This window comes from Phascolarctos cinereus, unplaced genomic scaffold, assembly GCF_003287225.1.
Source record: "Phascolarctos cinereus isolate Bilbo 61053 unplaced genomic scaffold, phaCin_HiC Scaffold_143;HRSCAF=712, whole genome shotgun sequence".
NCBI classification, from domain to species: domain Eukaryota; kingdom Metazoa; phylum Chordata; class Mammalia; order Diprotodontia; family Phascolarctidae; genus Phascolarctos; species Phascolarctos cinereus.
Window position 1 is genome coordinate 1 of NW_027555451.1, and position 17,717 is coordinate 17,717.

Sequence of the window (17,717 nt, forward strand, 5' to 3'; positions counted from 1 at the left end):
GCTCGTGGGGACAGAGAGATCAGATGAAGATTTCTGAGAATGGAGGAGACATGGGTATGTTTGTAGTAGAGAAGGAGCCAATGAGACAAGGAGATTGAAGATGAATGAGTGTGAGAATGATGGAAGGGACAAACTGCTGAAGAAGACAGGACAGAAATGGATTTCTCATGCATGGACAGGGTTTTGCCTGGTAAAGAGAAGGGCGCCCTCTTCATGTAGACAGGAGTGAAAGAGATAGTGGTAGAAGGCATATGGGAGACATGAAATGAAAAGGAAGATTAGGAAAAAAGGAACTCTCAGAAAATATCAATTTTTTTCACTGAGATGTGAGGTAAGCTTTTGAGATTAGAGAGTGAGGGAGAGGGAGCCATGGGAGGTTTAAGGAGAGATGAAAAAGTTTGGAGGAACCTCTGTGGTAACTGGGAGAGTGAGGTAATTGGGAAGAATAAAAGGAAAACAGGACCAGGCCAGGCCAGACCAATAAGGCAGGGTGGTTCAGTGGAAAGAAATCTGGATTCTTTATCTGCTCATGCCATCACTCTGAGATTAGCTTCCATTTGCACTGAATTTTATTTAGGAGGGAAACTGAGTAGGAAACAGAAGGGAGGGAGAGTTGAATGTGTAAAACTTGAATATTACCTCAGACTAAAACTGAGGGATCTCATTCAAGCCCTGCCTTTCACGTCCTTTCTGCCAGGAATATCATTCACGTACATTTGTATAACCATGACACCTGTCTCCTTTCTTGACCATCTTATCCCCTAACCCATGCTTAACCAGGGGGATAGGGAAGGGGCCTCTAATTTAATTGTTAGAGGGAACCTCTAGGTAAGGAAACTCCCTCTACCAATGCATGCTGATTCCTTCTCTGCAATTTATAATCTTTTGCCCATTGGCATGATATGACTTGTGGATGACTTATTCCTTTACCCACTCACTAAATGTTTTGTTTTCTTAACAGCTTGAGAGTAAGGGAGCCACTCTGAAGGATGGGGAATGGATGAATGGCACAGTTACTGTTGACAGCACAGTAGGCAATGACACACTATTTCTTGTCACGTGGACAGCACAACAACCCCAAATGTTTGTCTCAGACCCCAGGGGGAAAATCTATGATACTTTTTCTGTGGATGCAAATTCCAAAATGGCATACCTCAAAATACCAAACACTGCTAAGGTGAGGAGCTTTTTCTCTGTGTTTTCTTAAGATTTTCAGAAAAAGGAGCCAAGACTTTAATATCAGTATCATAACTTTGCAAGTATTCTTGAGTGACAAGAAGTATTTTTTTACTAAAAAAAACTACACTCTAACTCCACATGTTCTCTTAAGATGTGATGAATTGACCACAATATGCAAATACTTCAAAAAATTATACTGTAGCAACAAAGGAACTGTTATAAGGAGTATCAGGAAGGCAAAATCTGGGCTAGAAAAAAAGGGAGGTTAGGAGGGCAGGCCAGGAAGTTATGGAACCTTTTCTGATTGCTGTAAACATACTTAAGACACCCCATTTCCCCATCCAGAACTTCAGAACACATGTGTCATGACCTCCAAAATCGTACCCTTGTTTCTGTGGAGAAAAGACTATAGCAGGGTCAAATCTTTTAAGTCACATTTTTCATAGCAAAGGTTTCAATACTAATGAGTATTAAGCATACCCCGGGGAAAGCTCTAGTCCAGTTGCAGCACTCATAGGGAGGAATGGTTTGAAATGACTGTCACAGCTGATAAAGAAGCAGTCATACAAACTCTATAGCAGATTTCTTGAAATTTTCTTGTATGAGTCAGATAAGACGTTAAGATAGATATGGATAACAGAGAAGGCAGGTAAGGCAGGTCTTAACACTGTTTTGCTTTACTGAATTTCCACTGGATATTTTAGGATGGAATTTGGACTTACAGCCTTATGTCAAATGCACAGACCCTGACTCTGACAGTGACCTCTCGTGCTTCAAATCCTAATGTAACCCCTATTACACTGGATTGTAAAATGAATAAAGACACCAGCACCTTCCCTAGTCCAATGGTTGTTTATGCAGAAGTTCGCCAAGGATCCCTGCCTATTGTAGGAGCCAATGTGACAGCCCTCATTGAATCAGCTGATGGAACAACAGAGACTCTGGAACTTCTGGATAATGGTGCAGGTAACTGATAACCTATAAAAACCTTAGAGTTCTTTCTCTTTTAAGAAAGAATTACAATTTTTTTTTCTTTTTAATAGTATTTTATTTTTTCCAATTACATATAAAGACAATTTTTAATATTCATTTTTATAATACTTTGAGCTCCAAATTCTCTCCCTCCCTCCTTACCTACCATGCACCCTCCTGACGATGATAAGTTATTTGATATCTACTATATATGTGCAATCACATGAAACATATTTCCATATTGGTCATGTTGTGAAAGAGGAAACAGTTTGCAAAAAATAAATTATTATTAGCAAAAGGAAAAAAATGAAGATAGTATGCTTTGCTTTGCATTCAGACTCCATCAGTTCCTTGTCTGGATGTGGATAGCATTTGCCATCATGAGTCCTTTAGAATTGTCTTGGATCCTTGTATCACTAAGAAGAACAGCTGCTAAGTCAATCATAATTGATCACAAAATGTTGCTGTTACTCTGTACAATGTTCTTCTATTTCTGTTCATTTCATTTTGTATCTGTTCATATATTTCTTCTTAGGTTTTTCTGACATCTGACTTCCCATCATTTTTATAGCACAATAGTATACCATTATATTCATATATCAGAACTAGTTCAGCCATTCCTCAATTGATGAGGATCCTCTCAATTTCCAACTTTTGCCACCACAAAAAGAACTGCTACAAATATTTTTGTACATGTAGGTCATTTTCCCTTTTTTATGATCTTTTTGGGATACAGACCTACTAATGGTATTTGATGGATCAAAGGGTATGCAGTTTGATTGCCCTTTGGGCATAGTTCCAAATTTCTCTCCAGAATGGTTGGATCAGTGGACCACGCCACCAACAATGCATCAGTGTCCCAATTTTCTCACATGCTCTTCAACATTTATCATTTTCCTTTTTTGTCATATTAATCAATCTGATAGGTCTGAAGTGGTACTTCAAAGTTGTTTTAATTTGCATTTCTCTAATCAATAATGATTTAAAGCATTTCCTCATATGACTATGTATAACTTTAATTTCTTCATCTGAAAATTGTTCATTCATATCCATTGACTATTTACCAATGGGGGAATAACTCATATTCTTATAAATTTGACTCAATTCTCTATATATTTGACAAAAGAGGCCTTTATCAGAGTTACTTTCTTTAAAAAAATTTTCCCCAATATTCTATTTACCTTCTAATCTTGGCTGCACTGATTTTCTTTACGCAAAATGTCTTAATTTTATTTAATCAAAATTCTACACCTTAAAATTCTCTTGATCTTCTCTATCACTTGTTTACTCATAAATTCTTCCCTTATCCATAGATCTGACACATAAAATTTTGCACGCTCTCCTAATCTGCTTATGTGATATCACCCTTTATAGCTAAATCATGTACCCATTTGACCTTATCTTGGTATGTGGTATAAGATGCTGGCCTACACCTTATTTCTGCCAAATGGTTTTCCACTTTCCCCAGTAATTTTTGTCAAATAGTGCATTCTTGTCCCAGAAACTGGGGTATTTGGGGTTAATCAAACACTAGATTAGTATGGTCATTTACCACTGTGTCTTCTGTGCCTAATCTATTCCACTGCTCCACCACTCTATTTCTTGGCTAGTACTAGATCATTTTGATGATTACCACTTAGTAATATGATTTGAGACAGAGTACAGTAAGGTCACCTTCCTTCACATTTTTCTCATTGATTTCCTTGATATTCTTGACCTTTTCTCCTTCTAGATAAATTTTGTTACTATTTTTTCTAATACTATAAAATAACTTTTGGTTGTTTAGTACGGCACTGAATAAGTAAATTAATTTAGGTAGAAATGTCATTTTTGTTACATTGGCTTGGCCTATCCATGAGCAATTAGTATTTCTCTAATTGTTTAGTTCTGATTTTATTTGTGTGGAAAATGTTCTGCAATTATGTTCATATAGTTCCTGAGTTTCTCTTAGTAGGTAGACTCCCAAGCATTTTATATTATCTGCAGTTATTTTAAATGGAATTTCTCTTTCTATATCTTGCTGCTAGACTTTGTTGGTAATATGTAGAAATTCTGATGATTAATAGGAGTTTATTTACCATCCTGCAACGGTGCTGAAGTGGTTAATTATTTCAACATTTTTAGTTGGTTCTGTAAGATTCTCTAAGTATACTACCATATCACCTGCAAAGAGTGATCATTTTTTTCCTCATTTGATATTCTAATTTCTTTCATTTCTTTTTCTTTACTTATTGCTATAGCTAGCATTTCTAGTTCTATATTGAATAATAGCCATGATAATGGGCATCCTTACTTCACTCCTAATTTTATTGGGAAGCCTACCAGCTTATCCCAATTACATATACTTATTGATGGTTTTACATCAATGCTACTTAGTTCCATTTTTTCCTATAATTTTCTGTGCTTTCAATAGGAATAAGTAGTATATTTTGCAAAAAGCTTTTTCTTTATCAATTAAGATAACAATATGATTTTTGTTGTTTTACTTATTGATATAGTTAGTTATGCTGACAGTTTTCCTAATATTGAACAAGCTCTGCATTCCAAGTATAAATCCCATCTGGTCATAGTATATGGTCGTTGGGATATATTGTTGTAATCTCTTTGCTAGTTTTTACTTTATAATGTTTGCATCAGTGTTCATCAACATTCTTGGCAGGAGGTCATTAATACCTTTTCCTGGCTGAAAGGGAAGAGTCAGGCTCATAACTTTTATATTTGAGAAATATATTTGAGAAACTTTAACAAAATAAAATAAAGTGAAAAATTACACTCCCTTTTTTACTTGTTCAATATTTTATTTTTTTCCAATTACATGTAAAAAACAATTTTATTAGTCTTTTTTTATTCTGAATTCCAAATTCTCCTCCACTTTCTCTTCCCCCCCCCTTATTGAGAAGGCAAGCAGTTTGACATAGATTATATATGTGTAGTCACAAAACACATTTTCATGTAAGTCATTCTGTGAAACAAAATGCAGCCTAAAAAAAACAATAAAAATAGAGAAACTAAAGAAAAAGTATCTTTGATCTGCATTCAGGATCTATCAGTTCTTTCTCTGGAGAGAGACAGCACTTTTCATCATAAGTCCTACAGAATTGTCTTGGATCACTGCTGCCGAGAATAGCTACGTTATTCATAATAGATTATCATACAATATCATTACTGTATACAATGTTCTCCTGGTTCTGCATGTTTCACTTTGCATCAGTTCATGTAAGTCTTTCCACATTTTTTAAAGAACATTCTGCTCTTGTTCACGTAAGTTAAAGCAGGTCAGTTTATGGAAGTCTTTCCATGTTTTTCAAAGAGCATCCTGCTCATCATTTCTACTATTCCTCCACTTAATAGTACTTTTTCCAGTTATATGTAAAGATAGTTCTTAATATTCATTTTTATAAGATTTTGAGTTCCAAATTTTTCTCCCTCACTCTCTTCCCTCTCCCTTCCCCAAGACAATAAGCAATCTGGCATAGGTTACACATGTATAACCATATTAATCCTATTTCTACATTATTCATGGTTTGAAAGAAGAATCAGAACAAAAGGAGACAATCACAAGAAAGAAAACAAAAACAAAAACAAAAAAGTGAAAATAGTAAATTTTGATCTGCATTCAGATGCCACAGTTCTTTCTCTGGATGTGAATAGAATTTTCCATCATGAGTCTTTTGGAATTGTCATGCATCACTGTATTGCTGAGAAGGGCTAAGTCTACCATAGTTGATTGTCACATGATGTTGTTGTTACTGTGCACAATGTTCTCCTGACTCTGCTCATTTCACTCAGAATCAGTTCATTTAAATCTTTCTAGGTTTTCCATAAATCTGCCTGATCATCATTTCTTTTTATGCTTCTTTTGCATCTTGTATTGGAAAATCAAATTTTCTATTCAGTTTTGGTATTTCAATCAGGAATGCTAGAAAGTCTTCTATTTCACTGAATATCCATTTTTCTCCTGGAGGATTATACTCACTTTTGCTGGGTAGGATTCTTGGTTGTAATCCTAGCTCTTTGCCCTCTAGAATATCAAATTACAAGCCCCCCACTCATTTAACATACAAGCTGCTCCATCTTATGTTATTCTGACTGTGGCTCTATGATATTTCAATTATTTCTTTCTGGTTGCTTGCAGTATTTTCTCCTTGATCTGGGAAGTTTGGAATTTGGCTATAATGCTCCTATGAGTTTTCATTTTGAGATCTCTTTCATGAGTTGATTGGTGGATTCTTTCAATTTCTTTTTTATCCTCTGGTTCTAGAATATCAGGGCAATTTTCCTAGATAATTTCTTGAAAGACGGTGTCTACGCTCATTTTTTTCATCATCCTTTTTAGGTAGTCAAATAATTCTTCAATTGTCTCTCCTGAATCTATTTTTAGACAACTTATTTTTCCAAAGAGATATTTCACATTTTCTTCCTTTTTTTTTAAATTCTTCTGATTTTGTTTGATTGTTTCTTGATGTCTCATAAAGTCATTAGCCTCCACTTGCTCAATTCTAACTTTGAAGGAATTATTTCTTCAGTGAGTTTTTGTACCTCCTTTTCCATTTGGTCAATTCAACCTTTTAAAGTAGTTCTTCACTTCAGTGAATTTTTGTATATCTTTTTTTCATTTGACCAACCCTGTTTTCAAGGATTCTTCTTTTCATTAGATTTTTCTGCCTCTTTTACCATTTCACCTATTCTGTTTTTTAAGGTGTTATTTTCTTCAGTATTTTTTCATGCCTCCTTTACTAAACTGTTGACTCATTTTTCATGATTTTCTTGCATCACTCCCAACCCAATTTGTCCTCTCCCTCTCTTACTTGATTTTCAAAATTCTTTTTGAGTCCCTTCATGTTCTGCAAGCAATTCATATTTTTCTTTGAGGCTTTGGATGCAGGAATTTTTACTTTGTTGTCATCTGAGTGTGTGTTTTGATTTTCTTGTCACTATAATAACTTCCTATGGTCAGAATTTTTTCCGTTGTCTCCTCATTTTCAACTCAACTTCTTGACTTTTAACTCTATGCTAAAGTGAGGTTTTGTTTCCCAAGTGGAGAGGACACTGTCCCAAATGTCATGTTTTTGTGCAGCTGTTTTCAGAGGTAATTCTGGGGACTGTAAGTTTTTGGCACTTCCAAGGTGGTATGATCTAGGGAGAGATGTGTTACTACTCTCCTCACTTGTGCTCTGGTCTCTGAGGGACCACAAGCAGTCTTTTCAATTCTGAAACTGTGACCGTGGTCCCTGTACCCCAGTGGCTGTAAGTTTTGTTTGTCTTTCCTAGTGCTACTCCTCACACTGGGACTAAAGCTCCAGACTGCAACACAGATCCAAGTACAGGCAATGTAACAGAGTATTGCCCAAGTGCCAGCAAAGGAACCCCTATAAATCTCATTCTGACCCATTGTCCAATCCCTTTACCATTTCTGGGCTGAGAAGTCTGGAAACCACCACCACTGCCACTGAATCAATTGCCCTGAGGCCTACACCTGTTTTGCTGGAGTCTGGTCTTCACTGGTGCAGCCTGCACTGGATAGTTTTCCTCTCACCCTACTGCAACACACCTTTCTTGACAACGTTCTAAGGTATCTTCAGCTGGAAAACTGTTTCACTCTGTCATTTTGTGGGTTCAGCCACTCTAGAATTTGTTTAGAGTCATTCCTTAACATCATTTGGAGGGGTCTCAGGAGAGGTCAGGTGAGTCCCTCCCTTTACTCTGCCATCTTGGCTCCATCTCTTGCCTGGATACTCATGTTTGAAATGTATTAGCTGTATGATCTTGGGCAGTCACAATATCACTGGGTCTCAGTTTCTACAACTGTAAAATGAGGGGTTGAATTCAATGTCCAACCAATGTCCTTTCCAGCTCATGATCCATGAAAAACATGTTTTATTTCCTTTGAAAAGAACTCTAGATCTGTGCAAAAGTTTTCTCTACTTTTATGAGTAAGGAATCTATTCCTTCCTCCCGTCTGATTCTTAGAATCCCTAGCTTCCTTTACAACACAAATCAGGTCCCATCTCCTACACATGATTTCTCCTGAATTCCCCTAAAAGCTACTTCCCTCTCTATTCTCCTCCCCACAAAACTGCTTGGTATTTACCTTGTACACACTTTGTATTGACCTTTCCACTGCTTATCTTGGTTTGAGTTGTGTCTGCAAGCTAGATATAATCTGCTTGAGGACAGGGTCTGTTTCCTTCTTGTTAATGTGCCTCTAGCTTACTGAATTGAATTGAATGAATGTCAGCATCAGGCTTGAGGTCCAGGAAGATTGTTTACCTGGAAACATAACAGGCCCCCTAGTAACCAAACAAAGACAGCTAAGAATCTTTTAGTTTTAGGGAAAGTGTATAATCTATGAATACACAAGCAATGAAGGCTCTCCCTAAGATCACAAGGGAATGTAGTAACTTGGGTTAGGTGAACCCATATAGCTTAGGAAAGAGGGGCCCAGAGAAGACTGTAATCAGATATTAAACAACTTTAAACGTTATTTGGTAAAAAGCAAATTCAAAATCATTAGACTATAGGGAAATAACTACAGAGCAATGGCTCCCAAATTATTCCATGATTCCTGGGAGGAAGAATATCACACTTACCAAAGATCAGCACCACCCTGCCTCTGTCCCCAATACATACTCTCCACAGAATGGGCTATGTAGACAGCCTTCAGCAATGATGTCTCCTTTACTCTTTGAAATACCTGTGCATTCTGGGGAAGAGAACCTCTTGGCACTATGTGGGGTATCCATTTAAGAAACATGTATGGATTTGAGAGACATTTATTAAACTGATACTAAGGTATGGCACATTGCTAGCAGCTAGAAATGTTTAAAGAAACAGTAAGCAATCCCTGCCCTCAAGGAACTTACAATCAAACTGGCTGAAAATAACCTGCACAGATAGGTAAAGGCAAATTTTACGCAAGGTAAATTCCAAGTACTTTAGGTGTGAAACAGGATAGGGAAGGAACTAACAAATAGGGGAAATTAACGCCTTGTGGAGGAGATGGGACCTGAGCTATGCTTTGAAGTTAGCTATGGATTCCAAGAATCAGAGCTGAGGAAGAAGCACATTCCAAAACTGGGAGACCAGTAGATCATTTAATCAAAGGCAGAGAAGTAAGAGAGTGAAGGATATGCACAGGGCACAGTTAGCCCACCAGTCTGATTGGTATGGGGATCACATGAAAGGGAGTAATAGAAAACAACACTACAAAGGCAGGTGAGAGTTAAATTATGGAGGGATTTAAAAGACTGACAAGGTTTCTAAACAAGTAATACGGGGTAATTGAAGTTTTTGCATAGTAAGGTCACATGTTCAGATCTGTGTTTTAGGAGTGTTGCAGAGGGATGAGACTGCAGGCAGGAAGACAAATTATGCGGCTCTTATAATCATCCAAATGCCTGAATTAGGGTAGGGGCTGTATGAGTAGAGGAAAAGAGATTGATGGAAAAGATGATATAGAGGTCAAATTGACAAGACTTGGCAAATGACTGGATATGGAGATTGAGAGAGAAGGAAGAGACATGGGTTCAAGTCCTGCCTCTTATACTTACTAGTTCTTTGATGTTGGAAAAGTCACTTAACTGATCTAAGTTTCAGGATCCTCATTTATACAATGGGTACAGTAATATATTTCAACTGGGCTCTGCTGGTATATTTTTAAGGACTGACTCTCTGGGGAAAAAAAGAACATACAACACACTTCTAAATTTAATCTCCATTGTTTTCTTAAATCTAGACATTCAACTAAACAATAAACCAAGGCCCAACTTGTAGGTACTTCCAAGGTATAAATGCTCAACATTAAAAATTGACCAATCAGCTTTCTCTAGTACAAGTTACCTAACACACCAATGTTATAGTACTTACAGGGTTGTTGAGAGATTCCAATGAGATCAAGTTTGTATAAGCTTTGAAAACTCTCAAATAGTTTATAAAAATATAGTTTGTCTAGAAGTGCATATATCTTTGAGTCTATACTATTTTCCAATGTCCAACTGTATTTTTGAGAATTTATATATTCCTCTATCATGGCAATGCTTAACAGCTCCTTTATTTCTACACAAAGTGCTGATGCTTTCAAGAATGATGGTGTCTATTCAAGGTATTTCAGATCCTACAAAACAAATGGTCGATACAGCTAAAAGTGAGAGCCCTGGGAGGAACAACACCCAAATGTCAAGACCCCAAGTGAATGGAGCCTTATACATACCAGGCTGGTAGAGAATGGTAAGAAACCAATATCTCTTTCAGATGGTGAATGGTGGATTTTTTTTTATTTCTACTTTACCCTCTTGTTCTAGAATCTCAGGTAATTTTCCTTCAATTTCTTGTAATATTGTATCAATATTCTTTTTTTTAATTTAACTTTCAGGTAGTCTAACAATTCATATCTTGTTTCTCCTTGACCTCTTCTCTAGATCAGTTGTTTTTCTAATTAGATGTTTCATATTCTCTTCTATTTTTTTATTCTTTTGATTTTGTTTTATTATTTCTGATGATGTATAACATCATTCACTTCCCCTGGCCCACTTCTACTTTGCAAGGAATTATATTGTTCCTTAAGATTTTAGATCTCTTTTTCCAATTGGTTGATTTATTTTCATAATTCTTTTTTATTTCCTTGGAAACTTCCCATAACAAAAAATATGGTACTGTATTGAGTCAATGGCAAGAGGGGATCCAATTGAACTTTCACACATCTTGGATCTCAAACTAAAGATTATTCATACATTATGAAACTTGTTGAAAGAAGTGGGGCTATTTAGCCCAACTAAAAAGACTTATCTGTCAAGTAGTTGAAGGATCTCTCAAGGAAGAAAGATTAGATTGATCTGTCCCAGAGGGCAGAACAACCTCAGTATGTACAAGTTGCAACACGAAGATTTACCTGATAGAAAGTAAAATCTTCTAACACTTAGATCTCTTCCATAGCTAAATGAGCTACTTCAGCAAGCAGAGTTTCCCCCCACTAGATGGGCTCCCCATCACTAAAGACTTTCAAGTCCAACCTGGATGACTACTCAGGTTTCTTGTAGAGGAGGACTCTTTTCACATAACATGGGTTATATGGCCATTGGGTCCCTTGCAACTCTGAGGTTCTGCAATTCTGCATTGAGAGGCTACCTAACATGTACATCTTACTGTAAGTCAGTATCTCTGGCCTACATAGAAAATTCAGCAGACCAGTACAACACAAGAAAGCAGTCTCAGCATATCTGTAACTGGAAGAAGAATCAGTGTGTAAGCCTTAAGTATTCCAGTATTGCCCACAGACACAAATGTTTGGGTAGAAGTAGAAAGGTTAAGGCTAAGTATAACAGTATTCAGAACTGGAAGGGACCTCCTTGGCCTACTACACCAACCCATTCCTGGAGCAAGAGTCTCCTCTATAACACAGTCTCCATCCTCTGCTTGAAGCTCTCTGCTGATGAAGCAATCCACTGAAAAAGTCTATTCTATGTTAGAATAGCTCTAATTGCTATATCTGCTCCTGTCTAATGTCTACTCATGGCTCTTGGCTCTCTCCAACATGGCCAAGCTATATAAATCTATTCCCTCCTGCTTCTCAATGAGTCAGGCAGCATGTTTCATGTTTCTGGTATAGACAGTAAATACTACAGGCCTCAGAGGCAAGCAAAATCAGTTCACTTGAGGCTGGAGTAGTCAGGGAAGGCCATTGGGAGGATGCAGACTATGAAATAGGATCTGAAAGATGTAGAGGATTAATTAGATAGGCAGAGGAGGTGACACAGTTTTTCCAAATGAGTGATTTCCAGTAAACCTGGTCTTCAGGAAAGACAGGGGGGATATTTCCTTTCTTCATTTTACTTGTTACAAACTTGACTCATGGCTAGATACCTAAATTTAGCAAGGGATGAAAGTGTTATTGAGAAGAAAAAAACTGAAAGAGGTGGGTGAGCTGGGGGCACTATGATCATATATAATGAAAGCGTAGTAGATGGAGCACTCGCAGTAAAGTGGATAGAGCACCAGCCCTAAAGTCAGGAGGACCTGAGTTCAAATCCGGCCTCAGACCAAACATCTGACATTACTAGCTGTGTGACCCTCAGCAAGTCACTTAACCCCAAGTGCCCCCCCAAAAAAATGCAGCAAGCAAGTGGTATTGTGCCTAAAGACCTGAATAACTTTTTCCATGCAGGAGAAGTAAAAATGAATCCACCACGACCTGAATTTAATGCCAGTGACCTTCAAGGCAAGCAAGTATCTTTCAGCAGAACAGCATCAGGAGGTTCATTTATAGTAACCAATATTCCAAGTGGCTCTATTCAAGATGTATTCCCACCATCTCAAATCACTGACCTCAAGGCTCAGATAGAAGGAAATCGAATTAATCTGACATGGACAGCTCCTGGAGATGACTATGATGATGGTCAAGGTAAGTGTGAAGTTTGGTTATCATTTAGAACAATAACAACAACAAAAAGCAGCCATTTCCAAGTGTCTGCTCTGTACAAGTCAGTGCAGTAGGCACTGCAGAAAGAGAGTCCCTGCCCTCAAGGAGCTTGTGTTCTGGTGTAGAGATCCAACATGAACAGAGTTAAGTAAATGTAATTAATATACAAAATAATTCAAAGGAATTTCAGGAAGGAGAGAATATTCACAAGGAACATAGACTATTAGTGCTAGAAGAGAATACTGAGCCCACCTAATCCAACTCATATGCAAACAAGCAGCCACTTAGCCATTCTTGAACGCCCTCTTGAAGAAAGAGCAATTTAAAAAATATGGTTTTAAAAAGAAAATCTATTCCCAGAAATTCATGCTTTTATACTATGAGATATTTTACTAAAGCAACAAAGTTCATAGAAAGCTTCTCTTGAGGTTTGTATCAGAGAAGACAGAAATGTATAGCCTAGAAGAATGAAAGGTAGATGGAGGGGCAGGTTTAGGAATAAGATAGAAATGTTCTGTAGAACTAAGTTACCCCCTTTGGAGTAAAGCTACCCAGAACTCAATCTGTAAAGAACTTAACAAGAAATATCATTTCCCTCTCTCAGGAAAAATTGTTCCTGTGGAGATCTACTACATAGGTACCTGCTTGACATTTATCACTCTGTCAAGGATGCATATACAAGACCTTAAATGGAATGCTAGATAAGACTATAACTATAGCTTACTATTGATTTCTTAGATAGGGAGAACACATTCTTCTGATCTCTGTGATATTTGTTATTTTTCTACTTATTAAATCTATGCAAATATTATCAGTAGTTTCATGTCCTTTTAGCCCAAGAGTACATCATACGAATGAGTGAAAATATCCTTGACCTACGGGATAAGTTTGATGATGCTCTCCAAGTGAACACTACTCACCTGACACCTAAGGAGGCCAGCACCCAGGAATTCTTTGTGTTTGAGCCAAAAGGCATCAATCTGGTAAATGGCACCAACATCTGCATTGCCATCCAGGCTGTTGATAAAGCAAATCTGAAGTCCAAATTATCCAACATTGCACAAGTATCTGTATTTATACCTCCAGAGGAGACCCCTTGTAGTGGCAGTCACATCTATAAAATAATGTTGAAGTGGCTGGGTGAGCTGCAGGTGACGATACCGAAGTAAAGGGCCTTATGTATAGAGGCCTGAAGCTCAGGTTTTGTGAGAGGAGTACAAATCCAGTTTTTCTTCTGGCTTTGTCCCACCTCATCCATTCCCCTTTTGATTATAAACATTTCTCAGATGTATTCCTGATTGCCGGGTGTGAAGGAAACATTGACATGTGGATGATGTAACACAAAATATCTGGATGTGTATGTGAAAGGACTATTTAGCCAAGTGTGACAATTATCACCTTTTTATTCACTATCCTGCCCACTGACAAATAAAGTCTACTCTCATTTACCATTTTTTTAAATGTGTTTTTATTGTTTGGATGAGAACTAAGACAGTTTTGAATGGCAGTCCAGCTTGTCCCTAGAGAAAAGATAGGAAAGCATGCCTCTCTCCCTGTATTGCAGAAGTGGGGGACTGTAGGTAATAATATTCTATCTATCATAGGACATGGTCTTTTTCCTTATTAGTTTTGCTGAATTGCTTATTTTACCTCTTCTTCAAAAAAAATATTATAAAAGATGGATTGCTACGAAGGGCAAAGGGAGGGATATTTTCAGAAACAAATGATATAAAAAGTAAAAGACTACAATAGGAATACAGCAAAAGAATTAAAATGTAAAGAGAAAGAACAAAAATATTAAATGGTACTAGTAGGCTAGAGAAACTACACTTGTAACTTCTCACTTTGGTTAGTCAACAACAGTTGTGCACAGAAGTTAGTCTACCCCCACAAGACAGAATCTCAGAGTTGGAACAGATGTCATTTAGTACAACACTTACCCAAGCAGGAATCTCCTCCAATAGAACATGAATTCAATGAATATGGAACACACAGTGGTTGTCTAAGAGCCTCCACTGGAAGAACTCTAGAGATGGAAAACCCAAACATCCCAGATGGGCCATGTCACTTTTGGACAGCTCTAATTTTTAGAAAAGTTCTCTTTCTGCAGAGCCAAATCCTGCCTCTCATCTGCCATTCCTAGGACTGCCCTCCAGGGAAAAATGAGCCACATTGAATTCTTTTTCCATGTGACAGATCCTCAGAGACTTTAAGGTCATGGCTCAGTGGGAAGACTGCTGGATTTGGAGTCAGAGAACCTGTGGGACCATTAGCCTATAGTTCTCACTCCCCTGCTCCCCAGTTTACTCATCTGTGAAGTAAAGTGGTTGTACTCTAAGGTCCTTTTCAGTGTTACAACTATGGTCCTGTACAACCCTAAATATTTTCATCTCCAAGCTAACTGTTCTTATTCCTTTCATGGGAACTTCAAATAGCAGAGTCTCTCGTCTTCAAACCCTCTTCTAGACTGGCTCCAGCTTACCAATGTCCCTCTTCAAATGTAGCCCCAACAGCAGAGCACAATTGTCCAGCTATGGTCTCACCAGGACAGAGAGATTGCTTTCCACAGTGGGACTATCGCCTTAGGGTGTGTGGAGTGTTCAGAAGGACTAGCACCTCTGCTGTGAGAGCTTGCTGAGACCTTTTCAGGGCTACTCATTCACCTGTGGTGTCTAATCAGTCACACAACTCTCACCCATGGTTTCAAGAAGCTGGGTAGCATGTGCTGTGGCCACACTTCAGTAAAACTGTCTTGGCAAAAGGGCTAAAGCAAGTTGAGGGTAACCAATGGACCTCAAACCTGCTGGTGAGCAAGGGGGATGTCCACCTCAGGCCTGTGAGTGAAACAAGCCACTCCCAGAGTCAGGAAGATCTAGGGTCATATTCTGTCCATGACACAACCTCATCCTGTGATGGGCAAGTCACTGACAATTCTGTAACACTATAAGATGCAAACTAGGGGCCAAACTGCCTGAGTAGCAGTCTCTTAGCTAGAGATCCTTGTCTATTCATATGGTGTACATTAATAATTAACTGTTAATATGTTCTGAAGTCAGTACCCTTTGGCTACACTTAGCTTTAACTGGCCATGGAAACTCACTCAAGTCAGAATTTCTCTAGGTTTTAATTTGCTTAACTGAAAAATAATAAGCTGAACTTATCTCTAAGTTATCTTCTGGCTCTAAAATATCATCACAATGATTCTGCTTATAACCTGAAGAACCTAGAGCCATCACTCACAAAAGGGGTCCAAGGGAGAGGGCAATTGCCTCTTTCCTGAAACCACCCATCAGTTCAATATCCTAGTGTGGATAAGATTCTGACTGTTAGCAGCAGAGACACTAAAAATAGAGTCCAAATCTGTCTCCCAACTTTATAAAACATATAGATATATCCTCTCATGAGATTCTATAATATGAAGTTTTATAATTTAATTTAGCTTCTCTTTGACCCCTATTTAAAATGAAAAGGTATTAAACTACAGAGATTGTACAGTGTAAGACTGATGAGGATGGTGTCCTCATTCAGGTGGTTGAGATTGCTAAGGAACACATGACTGGATTGAACTTTCCAAGTAATGAGTGATCATTATCTTGTAGATTTTGGGGGCAGAACAGCCTGAGTTACAATCTCACATTGGCATATACTGGCTCTGGGACCCTGGGCAAGTCATTGCACCTTTCAGTGGCAAGGTCAACTCTTGAAGGTTATAGGCTCCACATCAGGTGCCAACCTGCCTTAGTAGAGGCTGTTTCGTAATTGAGGAGCTCCCTATACCAGTGAAGTCACAGGTCCAGACTTTGTCCCTATCCCAATTTTAGAGAAACTGCACTATTATTATCACTATTATTATTATGGAAGGGTTAAGATACATTTGTATCAGAAAGAAGCTTTATTTTGTCCATAATTTGTCCACAATAATTTTGGATGATTTCAGAGGATATTATGACCACCAGGGTTGACAAAGTCTTTAAATTCTGAACTGAGTCCTAATTCCTGTTTATGAAACTGAAATGCATCTGTTGGTCTGCTAGGCACACAGAGAATTCTGACAATATTTTCAATGCAGTGATCCTTTCCACTCTTCTCCATGCTTCTATAACTCCAGTTCAACTAAAGAATTCTGGGCTTAAACAGTATATTATAATGTGACATCTAATACATTTACCAAAGTACTATCGTCCATTAACTATATGTTATTCTCAGCTAAAACTTAAAGAAATTGGAGTGGTTTCTCACAAGTCATGTCAAGTCTATAAGTATTAATTAAATACCTACTGCTATGTGCCAGGCATTGTGATAACTGCTGGAAATATATAGAAGCAGAAAGAATGACAGTCCTTGGCCTCTGGGAGCTCACATTCTATTGGACAAGACAATACATAAAAGGAATTGGAAATGTTGAGTAGGGGCTGTGGGTGAGGTGAAGGGAGAAGGAACATGGTAGGAAAAGTCTAGAGAGTAGTACATGGCGTCAGGAGATGAATGAAGACATGGCTGAAAGTTCTGAGAAGAACTGACCAATGAAAGAAGGGACCACAAGGGGAAGAGTATAATTTCAGGGTGAAGAGGCCACATGGGGCAGAATGAGCTTCTAGGGTGCCCTGTTGACAGCGAAGTCCCTTAGGACCCTCAGATGGGGTGGAACAATGTCAGGAGCTTTACTGGGACACGCATCACACTCTGCATGATTTGGAACTGGCTTACAAATCTACCAAGTTTCATGGTAAAGACTGGAGGAGCCTTAGCAAAGACCCTTAAATCTGTCTGAGCTCAGTGAAAAGTTTCCTTTTCTACATAATGAGGGGATTGAGATGGATGGCCCCTGCTGTCCCTTCTAGCTCAAACGCTATCATACTTGATCCTCTGAAAGCAGCCTAGGAACAACTTGGCATAAGGTAAGGGGAGGGACAGAGTTGTACATTTTGGAGGGAACAGAGAAGAGTAATAAGGAAGGGATAGCAAACAGAGTGACACCAAAATTGTAGACAACTACGAATGCCAGGCCTAAGAGTTTGAACTTTATTGGTTTGAATGTTCTGATTAAATAAAATTTCAGGAGCAAAGAACCTTAGGATTTAGAAACTTGCTGGAAATTAGAGATCATTGACTCTATCTAGTTCACTTTGCAGATGCAGAAACACAGGCACAC

The 17,717-nt window shown here is 38.1% G+C and overlaps 1 pseudogene across 1 annotated transcript; it reads left to right on the forward strand.

Moving 5' to 3' along the window:
* Positions 1-958: 958 nt before the first annotated feature.
* On the forward strand, positions 959-14,013 carry LOC110204222 (calcium-activated chloride channel regulator 1-like; annotated as a pseudogene). The gene is made up of 5 exons (XR_013484783.1): positions 959-1,177; positions 1,884-2,173; positions 10,217-10,411; positions 12,311-12,547; positions 13,400-14,013. The product of XR_013484783.1 is annotated as a calcium-activated chloride channel regulator 1-like (transcript).
* The last annotated feature ends 3,704 nt before the right edge of the window (positions 14,014-17,717 follow it).